We start from the raw sequence: 13,135 nt of genomic DNA, 5'->3' as shown, positions 1-13,135 counted from the left end.
ATTATTTTCCTATCCTTTCCCCTGTAACGTTACTGATCCTAGCTATAGCATCACTATCCAGAATCTGTTCACCTGAGTTATGTTCCTCTTATCCCCACGCATCTAATAATCAGCTCTTGGTCTCCCTCCACCTCTCACGTGACATAGTCTGAGCCAGTGTCTCCATCTTGGAGAGACAATCTCTTGCACTTCTGTTGTTCTACTGGCGCTGCCGGCTTGAGCTTTGGTCAGAAGTGGCAAAAGAAGGACTAATGGAAAGTGAACGTGTACTGGAGCAACAGAGTGTATGGATTTACAAGCGTTTGATTAAATGAGAAAAAAAGAGTTTACTTGAGAGAAAAAAATTAACTTGGTCCGTACGGGGATCGAACCCGCAACCTTGGCGTTATTAGCACCACACTCTAACCAACTGAGCTAACCGGCCATGAATGACAGAGTTGTCCTTTTTCCATGACATGCAGATACACAGAAGAGTCGGTCTCACTATCGCAATTCCTTCATACTTTTCTCCTTCCGTCCCCTGTCTGGATTGCAATAACAAGAGCTGTTGAGTGCTGCACGCCAGCCTCAGCGCTTCTTCTTTCAGTCAATGTCACTGTGTGCTGTGATATCTTTGTAACATTGGTTGTTGCCGGAAGAAAAGGAAAGGATGGATAGGATTTGTATTCTTTTACAACAAAACCCAAAATGCATCGGCTTGCTTGCTCATTAAGTTTACAAGCCAGCTGCTTTTGAGATATTCTAATTATAGTGGTTATTCGGCGTTGGAGGTAAGAGAGTTGTTTTTAGGTCTGGCCGTTCCTTCTGCTTTAAATTACTCTAGCTCATGTCAACAAAGTAACAACAAAACATAGCCAACGGTTTGTTGCTCAAGCCTTCCCTACTGCACCTTCCCATGTCTCTCCTGCCGACCACAGTGCAGGAAATTTGAGTTTGCATTTGCGCAAAGAGACGTAAGACACAAGAAGGCGCGCTTTCGTGCACCGGGCACCACCCGGCCTTTGCATTCCTCACTGCCGTGAGATCAGTTTACTCAGCAGAGCATGACGCTACAATTGGTTAGTAAGGCCTGCCTGACCAGAATAGTATATTTGGGGTCATGTATTTGATTGCATTTTTAAAACAGTAACAGAACTTAACTGCAATGTTTAAATAGGTCTAGACATATTTAAACAGTGTCAATTTGATAGAAGAATTCTGGAAAATTCAGAGGGGAGGCACCAATGTTTTTTTTTCCCTTTGGGTGGATGTGGCATTAAAGAGTTTGAAGACCACTGGTCTAAGTGGACACTAATACACCTGGATCCTCCTGAATTCCTCGCAACAGATGCCAGCAAACCTGGCTGGAGAGCTACTGCGTTGGACTGATCCTGTCGATTCAAGTGGTCTTTCCTAGAGAGTCGGAGGTCATGGAAGTAGATGGAGTTGATGGTAAGCTTCAGGGCTTTGAAGTTTTCCCATCATCATCTGTCTCAGAAAAATGTGCTAGTAAAGACAGAGAATAAGGTAGCGGTCTTTTACATTAACCAGCAGTGAAGCATGCATTCAAAATCCCTCAATGCAATAGCAGAACAATTGGGCTATTGGGCAGAGATCAACCTGTTGCATACGTCGGCAGTACACATCAAGGGCACCGACAATGTGATGGCAGACAGCTGGAGGTTTCCAAATTTGCTGGAGTTGACGTTATCCAAGTCGTTGTTTTGAGAGATATGCCGAGAGTTTGTGAAACCCTTTCTGGATCTCTTTTCAAACAAGGACAATGCTCATCTTTGTCGATTCTGATCCAGGTTTCCGGAACAAGGAGCCTAGGTAGTGGACGTATTGGTGATAAAGTGGCTGAGAAGTCTCCTTTATACATTCCCCCCCTTTTTATTGATCCAGATAGTTCTCTTCAAGTCTCAGCAGGGGGGAGGGAACTTGATTCTTGTTGGCCCTGATTGGCCAGAGATGTCATGGTTTCCTCTTCTGAACCCCTGGCTCTTCTACCTCCTTGGGTACTGCTCAAGTGTGTCTTTTCTCAGAACGTCGTCCCTGACCTTCTTGCTCCAACTCACTCTATTGCTTTGGAGGTTGAGAAGTCTGGACTGCTAGCAAAGGGTCTTTCCTCTTCCTTAGTGGAGTTAATTCAGCATTCCAGCAGGCCTTCTACTTCGAAGTCTTACTCAAAGAACTGGAAGTCCTTTCAGACGTGATGTTCTGCTCATGATCTTTTGGCACCTACCTGTAGTTTGTCTGCTATTTTGCATTTTCTTCTGAATGGGTTTCACTTGAATCTCTTTCCACTCTGAAAGCTCATTGGTTTGCGATAAAGGCTTTTAGGGACTTTTCTGAACTTTCATCGATGTTACACTCTTTGGTGTCTAGACTGTTATGATCTTTTGTCAATGGTAAGAACAATGAAAAATCCCTTTTCTCCAACTCAGAATATTCCTACTCTTTTATAGGCTTTGCAATTTTATCTCTTTGAGGATCTGGATACTGTATAATTAAAGATTGTCTCCTATAAAGTTATTTTCCTCTTTGCTATCACCTTGCTGAGAACAGTTGGGGAGCTGGGAGCCTTAAAATGCTGTCCTCTCTTCATTTGATACTTTGGAAGATGGGGTAACTTTAAGGCCTAGCCCTACCTTTGCTGCAAAGGTTAAGTCTATTTTTGATAGATCTTAGGAAATAATTCTTCCTTCTTTCATTCCCTCTCCTTCCTCTCTGGGGAACATTTGTTGAATACACTTGATGTTTAAAGAGCTCTTTTCATTTATGTCACCAGGCCTCTGCAGTTCAGGAAAACCGACTCCTTGTTTGTGACTTTTGGACAGCCTGGAAAAGACAAGAAGGTGACTTTTATGACTCTGAGTAGGTGGATTAAGTTGTCAATTTTTCTGGCTTTGCAAGGCTTTTTAGAAAATCTTCCAGGTCAGGGATGGTCTACGAGAGGAATGGCCACCTCCTGGGTTGAATTCCAGTGAGTAACAATCTAGGAAATTCCTAGGGTGGTTACTTGGGCCTCAATGCATACATTTGTGAAGCATTATCGCTTAATACATTTTCTGTTTTGCATTTGAGTACCAATGTTTTGAACTCTGCATTACCCTAAGTCCATCTTGTCCTTGTCACAAACATTACATCCTGCCCACCTTCCCATCAGTCCTTTGGCAAGGGCTTGGCACCCAGGTTGGGTGCATGGCGCTAGCATTTAAGAATCCTCCTGTTCTTTCTTCCTCTTGGAGGGTGACATCACTTTACTTTGTAATGACTGTCACAAGGACGCAATGGACTAAGGCTAATGAAGATTACCAATAAGTAACCAACGCATCACCACTCTTACTGAATGTGCGTGGCTCATTCTGCAGGACTTGTTCTTTGTATGATTCCTGGATTTTCAGAAGCCCTTTGATGGCAGCACCCCCACACTGAAAATTGTTTCAGCACCACTGGACAAGGGTCAGTTGTCATGCTCATCTGCGGCGTAAATTTGCATTGAAGTAGTCTAACTCCCCAGGTCCTGTCTTTTGCTCAATTTGCCTTTGTGAGTTTTCTCTCAATCGCTGTTGATTTCCTTTGATCTTTCTTTCTTCTTTCACTTCACCTTCGCCTTCAGTGTATCGTTCGGCCCTGTTAAGAGACACGCCCCCTTGTAGCCACTTCTATACTTCTGCCACCTAATTATTTTCCTATCCTTTCCCCTGTAACGTTGCTGATCCTAGCTATAGCATGACTATCCAGAATCTGTTCACCTGAGTTATGTTCCTCTTATACCCACGCATCTAATAATCAGCTCTTGGTCTCCCTCCACCTCTCACGTGACATAGTCTGAGCCAGTGTCTCCATCTTGGAGAGACAATCTCTTGCACTTCTGTTGTTCTACTGGCGCTGCCGGCTTGAGCTTTGGTCAGAAGTGGCAAAAGAAGGACTAATGGAAAGTGAACGTGTACTGGAGCAACAGAGTGTATGGATTTACAAGCGTTTGATTAAATGAGAAAAAAAGAGTTTACTTGAGAGAAAAAACTCAACTTGGCCCGTACGGGGATCGAACCCGCGACCTTGGCGTTATTACCACTACGCTCTAACCAACTGAGCTAACAAGCCATGAATGACAGAGTTCTCCTTTTTCCATGACATGCAGATACACAGAAGAGTCGGTCTCACTATCGCAATTCCTTCATACTTTTCTCCTTCCGTACCCTGTCTGGATTGCAATAACAAGAGCTGTTGAGTGCTGCACGCCAGCCTCAGCGCCTCTTCTTTCAGTCAATGTCACTGTGTGCTGTGATATCTTTGTAACATTGGTTGTTGCCGGAAGAAAAGGAAAGGATGGATAGGATTTGTATTCTTTTACAACAAAACCCAAAATGCATCGGCTTGCTTGCTCATTAAGTTTACAAGGCCAGCTGCTTTTCAGAAATTCTAATTATAGTGGTTATTCGGCATTGGAGGTAAGAGAGTTGTTTTTAGGTCTGGCCGTTCCTTCTGCTTTAAATTATTCCAGCTCATGTCAACAAAGTAACAACAAAACATAGCCAACGGTTTGTTGCTCAAGCCTTCCCTACTGCACCTTCCCATGTCTCTCCTGCCGACCACAGTGCAGGAAATTTGAGTTTGCATTTGCGCAAAGAGACGTACAACTCAAGAAGGCGCGCTTTCGTGCGTCGGGCACCACCTGGCCTGTGCATTCCTCACTGCCGTAAGATCAGTTTACTCAGCAGAGCATGACGCTGCAATTGGTTAGTAAGGCCTGCCTGACCAGAATAGTATATTTGGGGTCATGTATTTGATTGCATTTTTAAAACAGTAACAGAACTTAACTGCAATGTTTAAATAGGTCTAGACATATTTAAACAGTGTCAATTTGATAGAAGAATTCTGGAAAATTCAGAGGGGAGGCACTAATGTTTTTTTTTCCCTTTGGGTGGATGTGGCATTAAAGAGTTTGAAGACCACTGGTCTAAGTGGACACTAATACACCTGGATCCTCCTGAATTCCTCGCAACAGATGCCAGCAAACCTGGCTTGATAGCTACTGTGTTGGACTGATCCTGTCGATTCAAGTGGTCTTTCCTAGAGAGTCGGAGGTCATGGAAGTAGATGGAGTTGATGGTAAGCTTCAGGGCTTTGAAGTTTTCCCATCATCATCTGTCTCAGAAAAATGTGCTAGTAAAGACAGAGAATAAGGAAGCGGTCTTTTACATTAACCAGCAGTGAAGCATGCATTCAAAATCCCTCAATGCAATAGCAGAACAATTGGGCTATTGGGCAGAGATCAACCTGTTGCATACGTCGGCAGTACACATCAAGGGCACCGACAATGTGATGGCAGACAGCTGGAGGTTTCCAAATTTGCTGGAGTTGACGTTATCCAGGTCGTTGTTTTGAGAGATATGCCGAGAGTTTGTGAAACCCTTTCTGGATCTCTTTTCAAACAAGGACAATGCTCATCTTTGTCGATTCTGATCCAGGTTTCCGGAACAAGGAGCCTAGGTAGTGGACGTATTGGTGATAAAGTGGCTGAGAAGTCTCCTTTATACATTCCCCCCCTTTTTATTGATCCAGATGGTTCTCTTCAAGTCTCAGCAGGGGGAGGGAACTTGATTCTTGTTGGCCCTGATTGGCCAGAGATGTCATGGTTTCCTCTTCTGAACCCCTGGCTCTTCTACCTCCTTGGGTACTGCTCAAGTGTGTCTCTTCTCAGAACGTCGTCCCTGACCTTCTTGCTCCAACTCACTCTATCGCTTTGGAGGTTGAGAAGTCTGGACTGCTAGCAAAGGGTCTTTCCTCTTCCTTAGTGGAGTTAATTCAGCACTCCAGCAGGCCTTCTACTTCAAAGTCTTACTCAAAGAACTGGAAGTCCTTTCAGACGTGATGTTTTGCTCATGATCTTTTGGCACCTACCTGTAGTTTGTCTGCTATTTTGCATTTTCTTCTGAGTGGGTTTCACTTGAATCTCTTTCCACTCTGAAAGCTCATTGGTTTGCGATAAAGGCTTTTAGGGACTTTTCTGAACTTTCATCGATGTTACACTCTTTGGTGTCTAGACTGTTATGATCTTTTGTCAATGGTAAGAACAATGAAAAATCCCTTTTCTCCAACTCAGAATCTTCCTACTCTTTTATAGGCTTTGCAATTTTATCTCTTTGAGGATCTGGATACTGTACAATTAAAGATTGTCTCCTATAAATTTATTTTCCTATTTGCTATCACCTTGCTGAGAACAATTGGGGAGCTGGGAGCCTTAAAATGCTGTCCTCTCTTCATTTGATACTTTGGAAGATGGGGTAACTTTAAGGCCTAGCTCTACCTTTGCTGCAAAGGTTAAGTCTATTTTTGATAGATCTTAGGAAATAATTCTTCCTTCTTTCATTCCCTCTCCTTCCTCTCCGGAAGAACATTTGTTGAATACACTTGATGTTTAAAGAGCTCTTTTCATTTATGTCACCAGGCCTCTGCAGTTCAGGAAAACCGACTCCTTGTTTGTGACTTTTGGACAGCCTGGAAAAGACAAGAAGGTGACTTTTATGACTCTGAGTAGGTGGATTAAGTTGTCAATTTTTCTGGCTTTGCAAGGCTTTTTAGAAAATCTTCCAGGTCAGGGATGGTCTACGAGAGGAATGGCCACCTCCTGGGTTGAATTCCAGTGAGTAACAATCTAGGAAATTCCTAGGGTGGTTACTTGGGCCTCAATGCATACATTTGTGAAGCATTATCGCTTAATACATTTTCTGTTTTGCATTTGAGTACCAATGTTTTGAACTCTGCATTACCCTAAGTCCATCTTGTCCTTGTCACAAACATTACATCCTGCCCACCTTCCCATCAGTCCTTTGGCAAGGGCTTGGCACCCAGGTTGGGTGCATGGCGCTAGCATTTAAGAATCCTCCTGTTCTTTCTTCCTCTTGGAGGGTGACATCACTTTACTTTGTAATGACTGTCACAAGGACGCAATGGACTAAGGCTAATGAAGATTACCAATAAGTAACCAACGCATCACCACTCTTTCTGAATGTGCGTGGCTCATTCTGCAGGACTTGTTCTTTGTATGATTCCTGGATTTTCAGAAGCCCTTTGATGGCAGCACCCCCACACTGAAAATTGTTTCAGCACCACTGGACAAGGGTCAGTTGTCATGCTCATCTGCGGCGTAAATTTGCATTGAAGTAGTCTAACTCCCCAGGTCCTGTCTTTTGCTCAATTTGCCTTTGTGAGTTTTCTCTCAATCGCTGTTGATTTCCTTTGATCTTTCTTTCTTCTTTCACTTCACCTTCGCCTTCAGTGTATCGTTCGGCCCTGTTAAGAGACACGCCCCCTTGTAGCCACTTCTATACTTCTGCCACCTAATTATTTTCCTATCCTTTCCCCTGTAACGTTGCTGATCCTAGCTATAGCATGACTATCCAGAATCTGTTCACCTGAGTTATGTTCCTCTTATCCCCACGCATCTAATAATCAGCTCTTGGTCTCCCTCCACCTCTCACGTGACATAGTCTGAGCCAGTGTCTCCATCTTGGAGAGACAATCTCTTGCACTTCTGTTGTTCTACTGGCGCTGCCGGCTTGAGCTTGGTCAGAAGTGGCAAAAGAAGGACTAATGGAAAGTGAACGTGTACTGGAGCAACAGAGTGTATGGATTTACAAGCGTTTGATTAAATGAGAAAAAAAGAGTTTACTTGAGAGAAAAAACTTAACTTGGCCCGTACGGGGATCGAACCCGCGACCTTGGCGTTATTACCACTACGCTCTAACCAACTGAGCTAACCAGCCATGAATGACAGAGTTCTCCTTTTTCCATGACATGCAGATACACAGAAGAGTCGGTCTCACTATCGCAATTCCTTCATACTTTTCTCCTTCCGTCCCCTGTCTGGATTGCAATAACAAGAGCTGTTGAGTGCTGCACGCCAGCCTCAGCGCCTCTTCTTTCAGTCAATGTCACTGTGTGCTGTGATATCTTTGTAACATTGGTTGTTGCCGGAAGAAAAGGAAAGGATGGATAGGATTTGTATTCTTTTACAACAAAACCCAAAATGCATCGGCTTGCTTGCTCATTAAGTTTACAAGGCCAGCTGCTTTTGAGATATTCTAATTATAGTGGTTATTCGGCGTTGGAAGTAAGAGAGTTGTTTTTAGGTCTGGCCGTTCCTTCTGCTTTAAATGACTCTAGCTCATGTCAACAAAGTAACAACAAAACATAGCCAACGGTTTGTTGCTCAAGCCTTCCCTACTGCACCTTCCCATGTCTCTCCTGCCGACCACAGTGCAGGAAATTTGAGTTTGCATTTGCGCAAAGAGACGTACAACACAAGAAGGCGTGCTTTCGTGCGCCGGGCACCACCCGGCCTGTGCATTCCTCACTGCCGAGAGATCAGTTTACTCAGCAGAGCATGACGCTGCAATTGGTTAGTAAGGCCTGCCTGACCAGAATAGTATATTTGGGATCATGTATTTGATTGCTTTTTTAAAACAGTAACAGAACTTAACTGCAATGTTTAAATAGGTCTAGACATATTTGAACAGTGTCAATTTGAAAGAAGAATTCTGGAAAATTCAGAGGGGAGGCACCAATGGTTTTTTTTCCCTTTGGGTGGATGTGGCATTAAAGAGTTTGAAGACCACTGGTCTAAGTGGAAACTAATACACCTGGATCCTCCTGAATTCCTCGCAACAGATGCCAGCAAACCTGGCTGGAGAGCTACTGTGTTGGACTGATCCTGTCGTTTCAAGTGGTCTTTCCTAGAGAGTCGGAGGTCATGGAAGTAGATGGAGTTGATGGTAAGCTTCAGGGCTTTGAAGTTTTCCCATCATCATCTGTCTCAGAAAAATGTGCTAGTAAAGACAGAGAATAAGGTAGCGGTCTTTTACATTAACCAGCAGTGAAGCATGCATTCAAAATCCCTCAATGCAATAGCAGAACAATTGGGCTATTGGGCAGAGATCAACCTGTTGCATACGTCGGCAGTACACATCAAGGGCACCGACAATGTGATGGTAGACAGCTGGAGGTTTCCAAATTTGCTGGAGTTCACGTTATCCAGGTCTTTGTTTTGAGAGATATGCCAAGAGTTTGTGAAACCCTTTCTGGATCTCTTTTCAAACAAGGACAATGCTCATCTTTGTCGATTCTGATCCAGTTTTCCGGAACAAGGAGCCTAGGTAGTGGACGTATTGGTGATAAAGTGGCTGAGAAGTCTCCTTTATACATTCCCCTCCTTTTTATTGATCCAGATGGTTCTCTTCAAGTCTCAGCAGGGGGGAGGGAACTTGATTCTTGTTGGCCCTGATTGGCCAGAGATGTCATGGTTTCCTCTTCTGAACCCCTGGCTCTTCTACCTCCTTGGGTACTGCTCAAGTGTGTCTCTTCTCAGAACGTCGTCCCTGACCTTCTTGCTCCAACTCACTCTATCGCTTTGGAGGTTGAGAAGTCTGGACTGCTAGCAAAGGGTCTTTCCTCTTCCTTAGTGGAGTTAATTCAGCATTCCAGCAGGCCTTCTACTTCGAAGTCTTACTCAAAGAACTGGAAGTCCTTTCAGACGTGATGTTCTGCTCATGATCTTTTGGCACCTACCTGTAGTTTGTCTGCTATTTTGCATTTTCTTCTGAATGGGTTTCACTTGAATCTCTTTCCACTCTGAAAGCTCATTGGTTTGCGATAAAGGCTTTTAGGGACTTTTCTGAACTTTCATCGATGTTACACTCTTTGGTGTCTAGACTGTTATGATCTTTTGTCAATGGTAAGAACAATGAAAAATCCCTTTTCTCCAACTCAGAATCTTCCTACTCTTTTATAGGCTTTGCAATTTTATCTCTTTGAGGATCTGGATACTGTACAAATAAAGATTGTCTCCTATAAAGTTATTTTCCTATTTGCTATCACCTTGCTGAGAACAATTGGGGAGCTGGGAGCCTTAAAATGCTGTCCTCTCTTCATTTGATACTTTGGAAGATGGGGTAACTTTAAGGCCTAGCCCTACCTTTGCTGCAAAGGTTAAGTCTATTTTTGATAGATCTTAGGAAATAATTCTTCCTTCTTTCATTCCCTCTCCTTCCTCTCCGGAGGAACATTTGTTGAATACACTTGATGTTTAAAGAGCTCTTTTCATTTATGTCACCAGGCCTCTGCAGTTCAGGAAAACCGACTCCTTGTTTGTGACTTTTGGACAGCCTGGAAAAGACAAGAAGGTGACTTTTATGACTCTGAGTAGGTGGATTAAGTTGTCAATTTTTCTGGCTTTGCAAGGCTTTTTAGAAAATCTTCCAGATCAGGGATGGTCTACGAGAGGAATGGCCACCTCCTGGGTTGAATTCCAGTGAGTAACAATCTAGGAAATTCCTAGGGTGGTTACTTGGGCCTGAGGGCATACATTTGTCAAGCATTATCGCTTAATACATTTTCTGTTTTGCATTTGAGTACCAATGTTTTGAACTCTGCATTACCCTAAGTCCATCTTGTCCTTGTCACAAACATTACATCCTGCCCACCTTCCCATCAGTCCTTTGGCAAGGGCTTGGCACCCAGGTTGGGTGCATGGCGCTAGCATTTAAGAATCCTCCTGTTCTTTCTTCCTCTTGGAGGGTGACATCACTTTACTTTGCAATGACTGTCACAAGGACGCAATGGACTAAGGCTAATGAAGATTACCAATAAGTAACCAACGCATCACCACTCTTTCTGAATGTGCGTGGCTCATTCTGCAGGACTTGTTCTTTGTATGATTCCTGGATTTTCAGAAGCCCTTTGATGGCAGCACCCCCACACTGAAAATTGTTTCAGCACCATTGGACAAGGGTCAGTTGTCATGCTCATCTGCGGCGTAAATTTGCATTGAAGTAGTCTAACTCCCCAGGTCCTGTCTTTTGCTCAATTTGCCTTTGTGAGTTTTCTCTCAATCACTGTTGATTTCCTTTGATCTTTCTTTCTTCTTTCACTTCACCTTCGCCTTCAGTGTATCTTTCGGCCCTGTTAAGAGACACGCCCCCTTGTAGCCACTTCAATACTTCTGTCACCTAATTATTTTCCTATCCTTTCCCCTGTAACGTTGCTGATCCTAGCTATAGCATGACTATCCAGAATCTGTTCACCTGAGTTATGTTCCTCTTATCCCCACGCATCTAATAATCAGCTCTTGGTCTCCCTCCACCTCTCACGTGACATAGTCTGAGCCAGTGTCTCCATCTTGGAGAGACAATCTCTTGCACTTCTGTTGTTCTACTGGCGCTGCCGGCTTGAGCTTTGGTCAGAAGTGGCAAAAGAAGGACTAATGGAAAGTGAACGTGTACTGGAGCAACAGAGTGTATGGATTTACAAGCGTTTGATTAAATGAGAAAAAAAAGAGTTTACTTGAGAGATAAAACTTAACTTAGCCCGTACGGGGATCAAACCCACGACCTTGTCGTTATTAGCACCACGCTCTAACCAACTGAGCTAACCGGCCATGATTGACTGAGTTATCCTTTTTCCATGACATGCAGATACACAGAAGAGTCGGTCTCACTATCGCAATTCCTTCATACTTTTCTCCCTCCGTCCCCTGTCTGGATTGCAATAACAAAGCTGTTGAGTGCTGCACGCCAGCCTCAGTGCCTCTTCTTTCAGTCAATGTCACTGTGTGCTGTGATATCTTTGTAACATTCGTTGTTGCCGGAAGAAAAGGAAAGGATGGATTGGATTTGTATTCTTTTACAACAAAACCAAAAATGCATCGGCTTGCTTGCTCATTAAGTTTACAAGGCCAGCTGCTTTTGAGATATTCTAATTATAGTGGTTATTCGGCGTTGGAGGTAAGAGAGTTGTTTTTAGGTCTGGCCGTTCCTTCTGCTTTAAATTACTCTAGCTCATGTCAACAAAGTAACAACAAACATAGCCAACGGTTTGTTGCTCAAGCCTTCCCTACTGCACCTTCCCATGTCTCTCCTGCCGACCACAGTGTAGGAAATTTGAGTTTGCATTTGCGCAAAGAGACGTACAACACAAGAAGGCGCGCTTTCGTGCGCCGGGCACCACCCGGCCTGTGCATTCCTCACTGCCGTGAGATCAGTTTACTCAGCAGAGCATGACGCTGCAATTGGTTAGTAAGGCCTGCCTGACCAGAATAGTATATTTGGGGTCATGTATTTGATTGCATTTTTAAAACAGTAACAGAACTTAACTGCAATGTTTAAATAGGTCTAGACATATTTAAACAGTGTCAATTTGATAGAAGAATTCTGGAAAATTCAGAGGGGAGGCACCAATGTTTTTTTTTCCCTTTGGGTGGATGTGGCATTAAAGAGTTTGAAGACCACTGGTCTAAGTGGACACTAATACACCTGGATCCTCCTGAATTCCTCGCAACAGATGCCAGCAAACCTGGCTGGAGAGCTACTGTGTTGGACTGATCCTGTCGATTCAAGTGGTCTTTCCTAGAGAGTCGGAGGTCATGGAAGTAGATGGAGTTGATGGTAAGCTTCAGGGCTTTGAAGTTTTCCCATCATCATCTGTCTCAGAAAAATGTGCTAGTAAAGACAGAGAATAAGGTAGTGGTCTTTTACATTAACCAGCAGTGAAGCATGCATTCAAAATCCCTCAATGCAATAGCAGAACAATTGGGCTATTGGGCAGAGATCAACCTGTTGCATACGTCGGCAGTACACATCAAGGGCACCGACAATGTGATGGCAGACAGCTGGAGGTTTCCAAATTTGCTGGAGTTGACGTTATCCAGGTCGTTGTTTTGAGAGATATGCCGAGAGTTTGTGAAACCCTTTCTGGATCTCTATTCAAACAAGGACAATGCTCATCTTTGTCGATTCTGATCCAGGTTTCCGGAACAAGGAGCCTAGGTAGTGGACGTATTGGTGATAAAGTGGCTGAGAAGTCTCCTTTATACATTCCCCCCCTTTTTATTGATCCAGATGGTTCTCTTCAAGTCTCAGCAGGGGGAGGGAACTTGATTCTTGTTGGCCCTGATTGGCCAGAGATGTCATGGTTTCCTCTTCTGAACCCCTGGCTCTTCTACCTCCTTGGGTACTGCTCAAGTGTGTCTCTTCTCAGAACGTCGTCCCTGACCTTCTTGCTCCAACTCACTCTATCGCTTTGGAGGTTGAGAAGTCTGGACTGCTAGCAAAGGGTCTTTCCTCTTCCTTAGTGGAGTTAATTCAGCATTCCA

At 43.8% G+C, this 13,135-nt stretch overlaps 2 non-coding genes across 2 annotated transcripts; both read right to left on the bottom strand.

Annotated features, from left to right (window-relative positions):
* Positions 1 to 350: 350 nt before the first annotated feature.
* On the bottom strand, positions 351 to 424 carry TRNAI-AAU (transfer RNA isoleucine (anticodon AAU)). Its single transcript has one exon. It is a non-coding gene; the product is annotated as a tRNA-Ile (tRNA).
* Positions 425 to 4,015: 3,591 nt separating this feature from the next.
* Positions 4,016 to 4,089, bottom strand: TRNAI-AAU (transfer RNA isoleucine (anticodon AAU)). Its single transcript has one exon. It is a non-coding gene; the product is annotated as a tRNA-Ile (tRNA).
* Between the last annotated feature and the right edge of the window lie 9,046 nt (positions 4,090 to 13,135).

The sequence above is a fragment of the Pleurodeles waltl genome, chromosome 12 (genome assembly GCF_031143425.1).
Source record: "Pleurodeles waltl isolate 20211129_DDA chromosome 12, aPleWal1.hap1.20221129, whole genome shotgun sequence".
Classification (NCBI taxonomy): domain Eukaryota; kingdom Metazoa; phylum Chordata; class Amphibia; order Caudata; family Salamandridae; genus Pleurodeles; species Pleurodeles waltl.
Note: the sequence above shows the minus strand (reverse complement) of the source record. Positions and strands in the feature narration are given on the sequence as shown.